Source organism: Cryptomeria japonica, chromosome 11 (genome assembly GCF_030272615.1).
Source record: "Cryptomeria japonica chromosome 11, Sugi_1.0, whole genome shotgun sequence".
Taxonomy (NCBI): domain Eukaryota; kingdom Viridiplantae; phylum Streptophyta; class Pinopsida; order Cupressales; family Cupressaceae; genus Cryptomeria; species Cryptomeria japonica.
The window spans coordinates 553,618,398-553,627,934 of record NC_081415.1 but is presented as its reverse complement, the minus strand read 5'-3'; positions in this window follow the sequence as shown (position 1 = coordinate 553,627,934).

The following is a 9,537-nucleotide window of genomic DNA, read 5'->3' as shown; positions in this document are numbered from 1 at the left end:
ATGTATAAATGTTATCTAGACATATCGATCTTTTTATGCTACTTTATAATATTCTCTTAACAGTTATATATTTTTATAAATCAACATTTTTTTTATGACTTGAATTGAATCTATGCATTATCATAAACTACATAAGGTCTCTTATGGTCTTGTTTATCATTGTTATTTCAATATGATAGCCATACAAACCTTTATAAATAATTATTTGAAACATCATTGGTATCTTCAAAACCATTATGCTCTCATTATGCTACACAATATATTCTTCTACAACTTATAAAATCACTAACAAAGAGAACTTATTGTTAAAATTCCCAAAGATATTGAGAGCGGGGGGGGGCGGGTGAATCAGTATCTAACCGATATATCAATTTTCTTAACTTATAACATGAAAAGCATATTAAAACTGTTTACCGATAAACCAGAAATAATATAGCTAATAAGAACAACAACCACAACATGAAAAGCACACCATAACACAATATTTTAATGAGGAAAATCGGTGTGGGAAAAACCTCGGTGGGATTTGTGACCCACAATATTTTCTTACTAGCCAATAAGGGAATATTACTGTTTACAATAGGGGCCTACATATGCAGGAAGGCCAAGTTCCTAGAGCTCACTGCTCAGTTACAAAAGAAGTCACACTGACTTACAAAATTGGATTATGCAAATCCAATGTCGTGTACTGCTTCACATCAGCATTTGCTATGCCAGATTCAATACTAGTTTAAGCTTTGCTACATACATAAACCCTTATCCAAAAATTCGTATGTTAGGTCTGCTACCTTCTTTTCACACTTCACACTATTTCGCACACTAAATGATCTATAATGATCTCATACATATATGAGTCATATTACAATCTGCCATGTCAGCTTACGAAGGATTTTACAATTAATTAAAAAATATATTTATACAAAATTGTTGTCAGCCAAGGTGTCGGTAATCTTCTTTTTGGTGTTAGTGAATTGTATGCTGGTGTAGAGTCTATCAGTATCAGTGCCTATGTCTTCCTACCGGTATCACATGATTGTAAGGTTTCCATCAATGACAATTCCCTCAATTAGCTATAATTTCTCATTGGAGTGTGCATTTGCCAACAATCTCCCCCTTTGGCATTGATGGAAACACTCATGAGAAAAATCAAAAAGGTGTCCTAAATGATGTCCAAAAAGTATCTGCCAAAATTGTCTTACCAAAACCATGTGCCCAAAAACGTATGCCCCCCTGAGCTGATGAGATGTCTTGTTTTGATCATTTTTCTCATAACACTACTCCCCCTTTGACATCAATGGCAAAGGTTGTCATTCGCTATCAGTGGAGTGTGGTTCCTGCCTAGATTTTTGTAACCGATGGGTTACAATCTGGAATATATCTGCCAAAACCCGATATAAACTATTGCTGAATCTTTTGCTTCCCTGTAATGCCTCTTGTGTTCTCTGAACTGTACCAGTGAGTATGTGCATTTTCTCTTCCAGTGTCTTAAGTCTATGAACCAGAGCCTCAGAAATTTCTTTTCTCAAAGAAATGAGGTAATCTAGTTTAGGACCAAGTTTACATTTTAAGCTCTTCGCCTTATCCTTTATTCTCTCTTTATCCTTCTCTAACTTCTCAATTTTATCTTCAAGATCTGCAGTTTTCTTTTCTATTTCCAAAAATGAATTGGATGTACCTATTAGATTGTCAACAATATTGTTTATTTCTGTTTGAGTTTTGCTGATCTCTGAATCTATATCCAGTGTATCCTTGTACAAGTATCCTTGTACATTTTCTTAAAATCCAAAATTGTTTTTCCTAGTTCCAGTAATAAGGTGTCCATTTTCTCCTTGTTCTTCTCCACAATTTCCTCAAAGAATTTCTCTTTCTCCTTATTCATCCTTTCTTTGAATGTGTCTTCATTGATTTGATCAACTATCAAAATGTTGTTGGTGATGAATTTTGACAATGTGTTTAGTTGACCTAAAAAATCCTTATTATTCACAATGCATTTAGGTGCTACCAATTTGAGAATAGGAATTGTGTCATCGATAGCCTTATAGGCTTGTGCATTACATTCTGTAATTTTCTTTATTGAGTCCAGTAAGACCTCTGTTACATTTGTAGGCCAAAATTCTACTATAGAAATACCAGATGTTTGCCCAACTGTTTTCACAATCTCCATGCTATCGGTTGTAATAATAACCTTGCTTGTTTCGACCTTTGGTAGGTTAGTTTACATTTGCATTTCTATTAGCAAAGGTTTGGGCTTTTCAGTTTTAGCTGGTGGCACTGTCTCGGTCTGAACTTGTGTCTCAACCTATTCCTGTTTCGATTTCTCCATCTGTGTCTCAGAAGGTTTCTCTGAGCTCTCAACAGCCAGTTTCAAAGATGTATTCTTTGTATGCACTTCTGGTTTCTCAGTTTGTACCTCTGCACTGTCCATTTTCGGTTCACCTGATTGTTTTTCAATTTGATCTACTAGTTCTTCTAATGTTTTACCAGTAGTGTCCTCTGCCAGCTGCTCTGTTAGAGTTGGTTTTTCTGTGCTTATGTTTACAATGTTATTAACCTCAATCTCAACATCTGTAGCAGGTGACTTAGTAGTCACTTGTTTCTTTTTATCCTTAGTGGTTTCCCTGTCAACCACAACATTTACTTCTTGTGTGTCTATATTTATAGTATACAAAATTTTAGACTAAGGATTAGTATCCTCTTGAGGAGTCTCCATACTCTCTGTAGTTTCTACTTGTGGAGTATCTGAAGGAGGTGGGGTTAAGTTATCAGTTATCTTTAGGCTTGGAGGTCCACCTACCTTATCATTTCCCTTATCCTTGTCCTTTTAGTATTCCCTGATGGTTTTAGGTCTTAGTAGCTCTTCTTGTTTCTCTTTTTCGACAAATAATATATCCCATTGGTCTGCAGTTTCTTTTGTTACCTCTTTCACTCTTCCTGCCATCAGTGCTACATGCTGGTGAGCAGTGGAAAATACTGTCCAGTTTGCTTCACTGATTAGTTTGTCTATCTCATCAGGTGACTTTAAGGATCCACTATAAGTAGTTTTTCAATTTTTATTTTCTTGTCTAGCTCAACAATAGCTACCCTTCTAGCTTCTAGTCTTCTATACAAATCAGCTGGTTTTTCATCAACAATTTCCATCAAAAATTTCTTGTATATATCCAAGTGTAAAATTACACTGTTCTATATCCTTTCTTTGTCATCAGCAGATAGTGTGTTGTATAGTTTGCTAATGTTTTTCAACTTTCTATCATCGGTTATTTTACTTTAGATTTTATCCAGTGGAGCAATATCTTGTTTTACCTTCTTCTTCTTAGGAGTCAACTTTTTCGCTGGAGACCTCACTGCCTGTTGTTTTTGCCTTGTTTTCCTGGGTGTGGGTGAGGGTACCGGTGAGGGTTTTCTTTTCCTTTCTACCCTTTTGAATACCGCTGGTATATCACTCTCAGAGGAAGTTGCAATTGGTGAAAGATGAGTTTCCGGTTGAAGTCCTTCAAATTCACTTTCTTTGATACCAGTTTTCTTTAATACATCTTCCTTAAGTGCTTTTGCTTGTCTAGTGCCTTTCCTTACTGTTTGTTCAACTTTCTTGACTCTTTTCCTAGACTAAATACCACTTTCTATTGTTTAAGCACTGCCTAAGACTTTCTCAAACGGTTCCTAGGTGTTTCAAGGAGGGCTTTAGCATAAGTTTCAATAATATTATCATTTATTTCATATCCCATTTCAGTTACCCAGATAGTCTTAGGGACAGCTGCCTCCATCCAGATTTCATCCTTTTTAATTACAAAGAAAATTTCCTTCTGATATTTATCTACAATAGCCCGTGACAGTCTTATTCTAGTCTTCATTCGAGCTTTTAGTACCTGAAAATGTTCATTTATGTTTTTCTCCATGTTTTCTCCCATGTTGTTCAATACATCCAATAGTTGCATTCCTACCGGTATATTAAATCCAAATTCTTTCCTACCAATACCAGGTACTTGCTTAGTAATGTACAACCTAAAACATACAAACAAATTTCTAAATCTAAAGGTTCCATTCTTATCTCCTTTAATCTTTTTTAGATTATCTATTAGTTCATCTTTGAGCCATTCACACACATCTATTCTGGCATTATCATTAACCATGTCATATGCATTTTTAATACATAGGCTAGATACTAAGTTTAACCTACTTGCATGTGTAGCTTTGTAACCTAAGATCATACTGATAAATCTAACATTGATGTCCTTCACATCATTTAACCTTAGAGACCTTTTGTCAAATGTTGCACTGGTTAGATCTATCACTTTGTCATTTGAGACTCTTTTAGTTCTATCAGGTCGGCTGCTAGTGGAAGGTAGCCCTGTTACTGCTTTGATGACTTCTTTGGTGATTTTATGAATTGAATCTAACCAAAAGAATTCACCATGGACTCTACTTAGGACTATTCTTACCACATCTTCAAGAAAATCAGGAATTCTAAGAATATCCAAAAAACCTAGGGTTTCTACTACCTTGTGTTCTAGTTTGATATTTCCAATTTTATCACAAATCACAGTGCTATACATGTTCTTGATTTCATCATCTCCTAATTCCTCTATATGATAGTGTATGTATATTCTAGGATCTTCAGCACATACTACTCCTTTAAGAATTTTTGAGAATGCACCTATGTTATCATCCTTCTTTGCTATTTTGGGAACAAGCTTGAATATGGGTCTAGCGTGCTTGACAACCTCAATAACAGTAGGCTTTTCTATAAATTCAGGAGTGGATGAAGAAGCCATAGTTATAAATACCTCAATCTGCCTTAGGGATGAGTGCTTGGATGAACTGCTTCACTTTTTTGCTAAGGATGCCTTCACTCGGTAATTTTCATGCTCTCGAAGATTTGAATGCTCGGTGAATGAAAAAGGAGCCAAAACACTTGCTTTATAATGTTATTTTCTCCAACTACCACATTTAATGCTTTCCAGTTAAGTCACAACTTAACTCATCTACCGGTAAAGAAGTAATTCAACTTCTCACCATCAACCTAGGGTATATTAGCATGTTTTTCAATTAGTTGCCAAACCCCCAAAGGATTTTCCTTTAGTTAGATGAAGAGTCTCCTATCGATGGAGTGTTACTCTATTCTGCCAGTGCAGGAGTATTCCCATCAACATTCTGATCTGACTTTCTGATCCATTGTTTTGAGAATTCTTTCTTTACCTCTTCAACCTTTTCTTTACCTTTCAAGCTAGGACCTTTGTTATTTTCCGGTGATGCCTTACTTCTACAAAATTTTGCAATATGTCCAATCTTGTTACAAGCATAATAAGTCACATTGTTTTTCTGAATAGCTTTCCCATATCCTATGCCAGTATGTGTTTTGCATTGATTAGATAGGTGTCCAAATCTTCCACAAACATAACATCTTACATTCATTTTGCAATTTTCTGAATTATGACCAACTTTTGTTGCATTTAGAACATTGACCGGTGGGTGTATTAGTGTTCTGATAATTTCTTGATCTACACTAATTTTCTCTATGACCATACTTGTTACAGTTAAAGCATTTGCCATTGAATTTGTAAGCAGTAGGTTGTCTTACCGGTTTGCTATGATCATGTTTGTTTGTTGTATCGGAGCTTTCACCAACTTCAAAGCCAAGGCCATTTGTATCACCATTAGGTTTCTGATTCTTCAGCATGTCATCAAGTTCCTCTTAACTTTTCTTGAATTTCTCCTTGTGGTGATTTGCAGTAGCCAATTCATTTTCCAAGAAGTTCTTCTGTCTCATGAGTTCAGTTTTATCATGTTCTAAGTGAATTAGATATGTCTTTAGCATATCATTCTCATGTCCGAGTCTTAGATTTTCATTTGTAGCATCATTGATTCTTCTTGTCAAATCATCTTCATTCTTGTTTCTATCTTCAATTTCTTTACAAAACCTCATAGTCATATCCTGCATCTCATTCTTTGTTGTACTGATTTCTTGTCTTAGTTTTTTTACCAAATCATTAAGAGTTTCCTTTTCATCTTCCTCATTCTACATCTTCTCACAAAGTTCTTTTCTTTTATTCCTTGCTATAGTGAAATTTTCTTGAAGTCCTGGAATAATATCCTGTGCAGCCTTCCGATCATCTTCAAGTTTGATATTCTTCACCTTTTCTACATCATAGTCTGAAAGAGTTGTTTCCAATTGCTTTCTCAAGTTTTCCATCTCTACCAGTGACAAGATCTTCCTCAAGTTGTTAGACTTTTGAAAATAGAGGACCAAGCTCTAATACCAATTGTTACGATTCCCAAAGATACTGAGAGGGGGGGGTGAATCAGTATCTGACCGGTATATCAATTTTCCTAACTTATAACATGAAAAGCATATTAAAACTATGTACCGGTAAACCATAAATAATGCAGCTAATAAGAACAACAACCACAACATGAAAAGCACACCATAACACAATATTTTAACGAGGAAACCAGTGTGGGAAAAACCTCAATAGGATTTGTGACCCATAATATTCACTTACTGGCCAATAAGGGAATATTACTATTTATAATAGGGGCTTGCACATGTAGGAAGGCCAAGTGCCTAGAGTTCATTGCTCAGTTACAAAAGAAGTCATAGTGACTTAAAAAATTGGATTATTCAAATCCAATGTCTTGTACTACTTCACATCAGCATCTGCTATGCCAGATTCAGTACGGTTTAAGCTCTACTACATACATAAACCCTTATCCAATAATTCGCATGTTAGGTCTACTACCTTCTTTTCATACTTTGCACTATTACACACACTAAATGATCTATAATGATCTCTTACATATATGAGTCATATTACAATCCACCATGTCGGGTTACAAAGTATTTTACAATTGATTACAAAATACATTTATACAAAACTGTTGTCGGCCAAGGTGCTGGTAATCTTCTTTTCGGTGCTGGTGAACTATATGTCGGTGTAGAGTCTGCTGATGCCAGTGCTTGTGTCTGCCTGTGGGCATCACATGATTCTAAGGTTGCCATTAATGACAATACATTCAATCACCTATAATTTCTCATTGGAGTGTGCATTTGCCAACACTTATAGCCTTAAATAGGCTCCCTTAATGCACATACAAGACCTATTCAAACTCTAAACTTGGGAAAGGTGGAGAGAGAACAAGGAAGAGGTGAAAGATAAAGACCATGTTGATACACTGAATAATTTTTTCATTCAAATGAACAGACAAGAAGAGAGGATGGGAATGTTGTAGTTCTTTGGGGTTTAAGTTTCTATTGTCAATATCTTCATTTTTTCCTATATCATTCTAATGAGGGGAATTTTGTAGTAGTTTGTTGGGATTTATGTTCTCAAGTGTGGTTGCCTCAGTTGAAGTCATTTTGTATGGGTGTGTATATTATTAATTTGGAGATGTTCTTATCAAATTTGTGATGATTTCTTTGAAGAGGTGAAAGATAAATAGAATGTTGATACATGGTCAATAATGTAAAGGACAATGTAAAGGACAATGTAAAAATGGAATCTTTTGAATAATGCAATATTTAACTAGACAAAAAAAGAACACCCCACAAAATATCAACTGGAAAACCTGTCTAAGTGGAAGAACACAAAAGAGGAGGAAGCATTTATGGGATATTCTTATCACTTTAACTTCATTTCAAATTTAAATGATTTATGTGTAGGCAATACAAATGGTGTAAAAAATAAATAAAAATTTTGAATGGAGGAGAATTCCTATGCCTTCAAGGATTTGAGAAAAGAGGAAGAAGAATAACATGGAAAGGAGGAAGATCTCTATTCCAATAGGTGGTTGGAAGTAAAAAAAAGAAAAGATGTGATGATTTATAGAGATTTTGATCCTAGTGGAAGGGAACACAATGGCTTCGTATTCTAACTTAAAAGAATGGTTCTATCATATATTTGAAACTCTATTATGAATGATTTATGAAATAGCAACTTGAGAGAAAAGGTGATCCTACATTGTGAAAAAATGTAAGTTAGGTTCAAAATTTTAAAAGAAGGGGTTGAATTCTAGTTGATTTTTAAGTTCTTCCACTTCTATTTCCTAAAATTCTCCTACTTTTTGAGTCTTCAAATGAGTGAATTTAGGAACTGATTGTTTTTGTTTGAAATATTATGCGCTAGCATGCCTTGTGAGAATAAATTTATGGGGTTGATCATTCTCTTAAAAATTCATTCTTAGAGTTAGTGAATGAATAATAAGGAATTGTAGGAATTATAGGGTTATTAGTTTTTAGATATATTTTTCAATTCGCAGAATAATGAAATCAAAATACAGGTTTCCTAGAGTATGAAGTCCATTTATTTTGTTGTTATCTGTGTAGTTTTGGTAATTTTATCTGTATTTAAAAGGATGTGATTACTAATTTTCAAATTCCTAGGAATCATCTACATCACAAGATATGAATATATACAAAACTATTGAATTATCATTTTGTTATGCATTTACATCATTATATAACTTATATCTCACTATCATAGATTTTTTATAGATTCATGTGGGTTTTTTTATTTTTTGACGAAGTTTATACAAATATTATATAAGCTCTAAAATCACAAAGAAAAGGTAGAGAGAGTAAGATATAGATGGAGAGTGATAAGGATAGAAAGATAGAGGGAGAGAGATAAAGAGGATAGGAAATCTATAAAATGATATTCAAGGAGAGAGAAAGATTAAAAGAGGAAGGCAGAGTGGGAGAGATGGGAAGAAAACTATAAAGAGGTTTAGAGAGGGAGAGATAGAAATGAATTAATTTGATGAAAATTTCTACATTACACAAAATATAATATTTTATTAACAAAACAAGTTAGATAGAGTAAACATAAATCTTATATTTGTTATCAACAATGAGTTTAATCTTGAGTTTTATTTATTTGTTAGACCATCTAGACTATCTGTAATCACTCTTAATAATGACTAATTTAGACCTTCTCATCTAACCCATTCAAGAAGGGAATAAATAAAAAATTATATGTAAGTATTATAATGGTGTGAATTTGGAATAAGGGTTTCAACAAATAAAACAACTACCTAGCCAAATTAACAATTCATTGAAATAAGAGGGTAAATCTAATAAATATAGTCATAATTAGATTAGGAAAAGGGATAAGAATACTAATTATATTTATCAATTATGTGTGTGAGGTGTATCTTCCTCTTTCTAAGCTTAATTGTAATGCAATTCTAAAAGTAGGGTAAATGGTGGATTATTTAATAATTATGACATATTAGTAAACTACAATTGTCACATGGAGCCACAAACTTGGATCTAGGAAAAATAAGATGTTTCTAACTTGTCCTTAGAAGTTTGGCCTTACTTTTCAGCATCAGGTAGCATAAATCCACCTTGGTCCTTTAAATTTTTTGTCGTTGAAAGCTAACTTGTTCATCATTGTTGACCTTGTGGAATTTCCCAAGTACAATTCCACACCTATTTCCTTAAGTCAAATTCCAGTTTTGGATTTAACCATGACTGAAATAATACAAATACTAAAACTAATATTAAAAGTAGATACCTTAAATATACAATTGTTGATAATGATA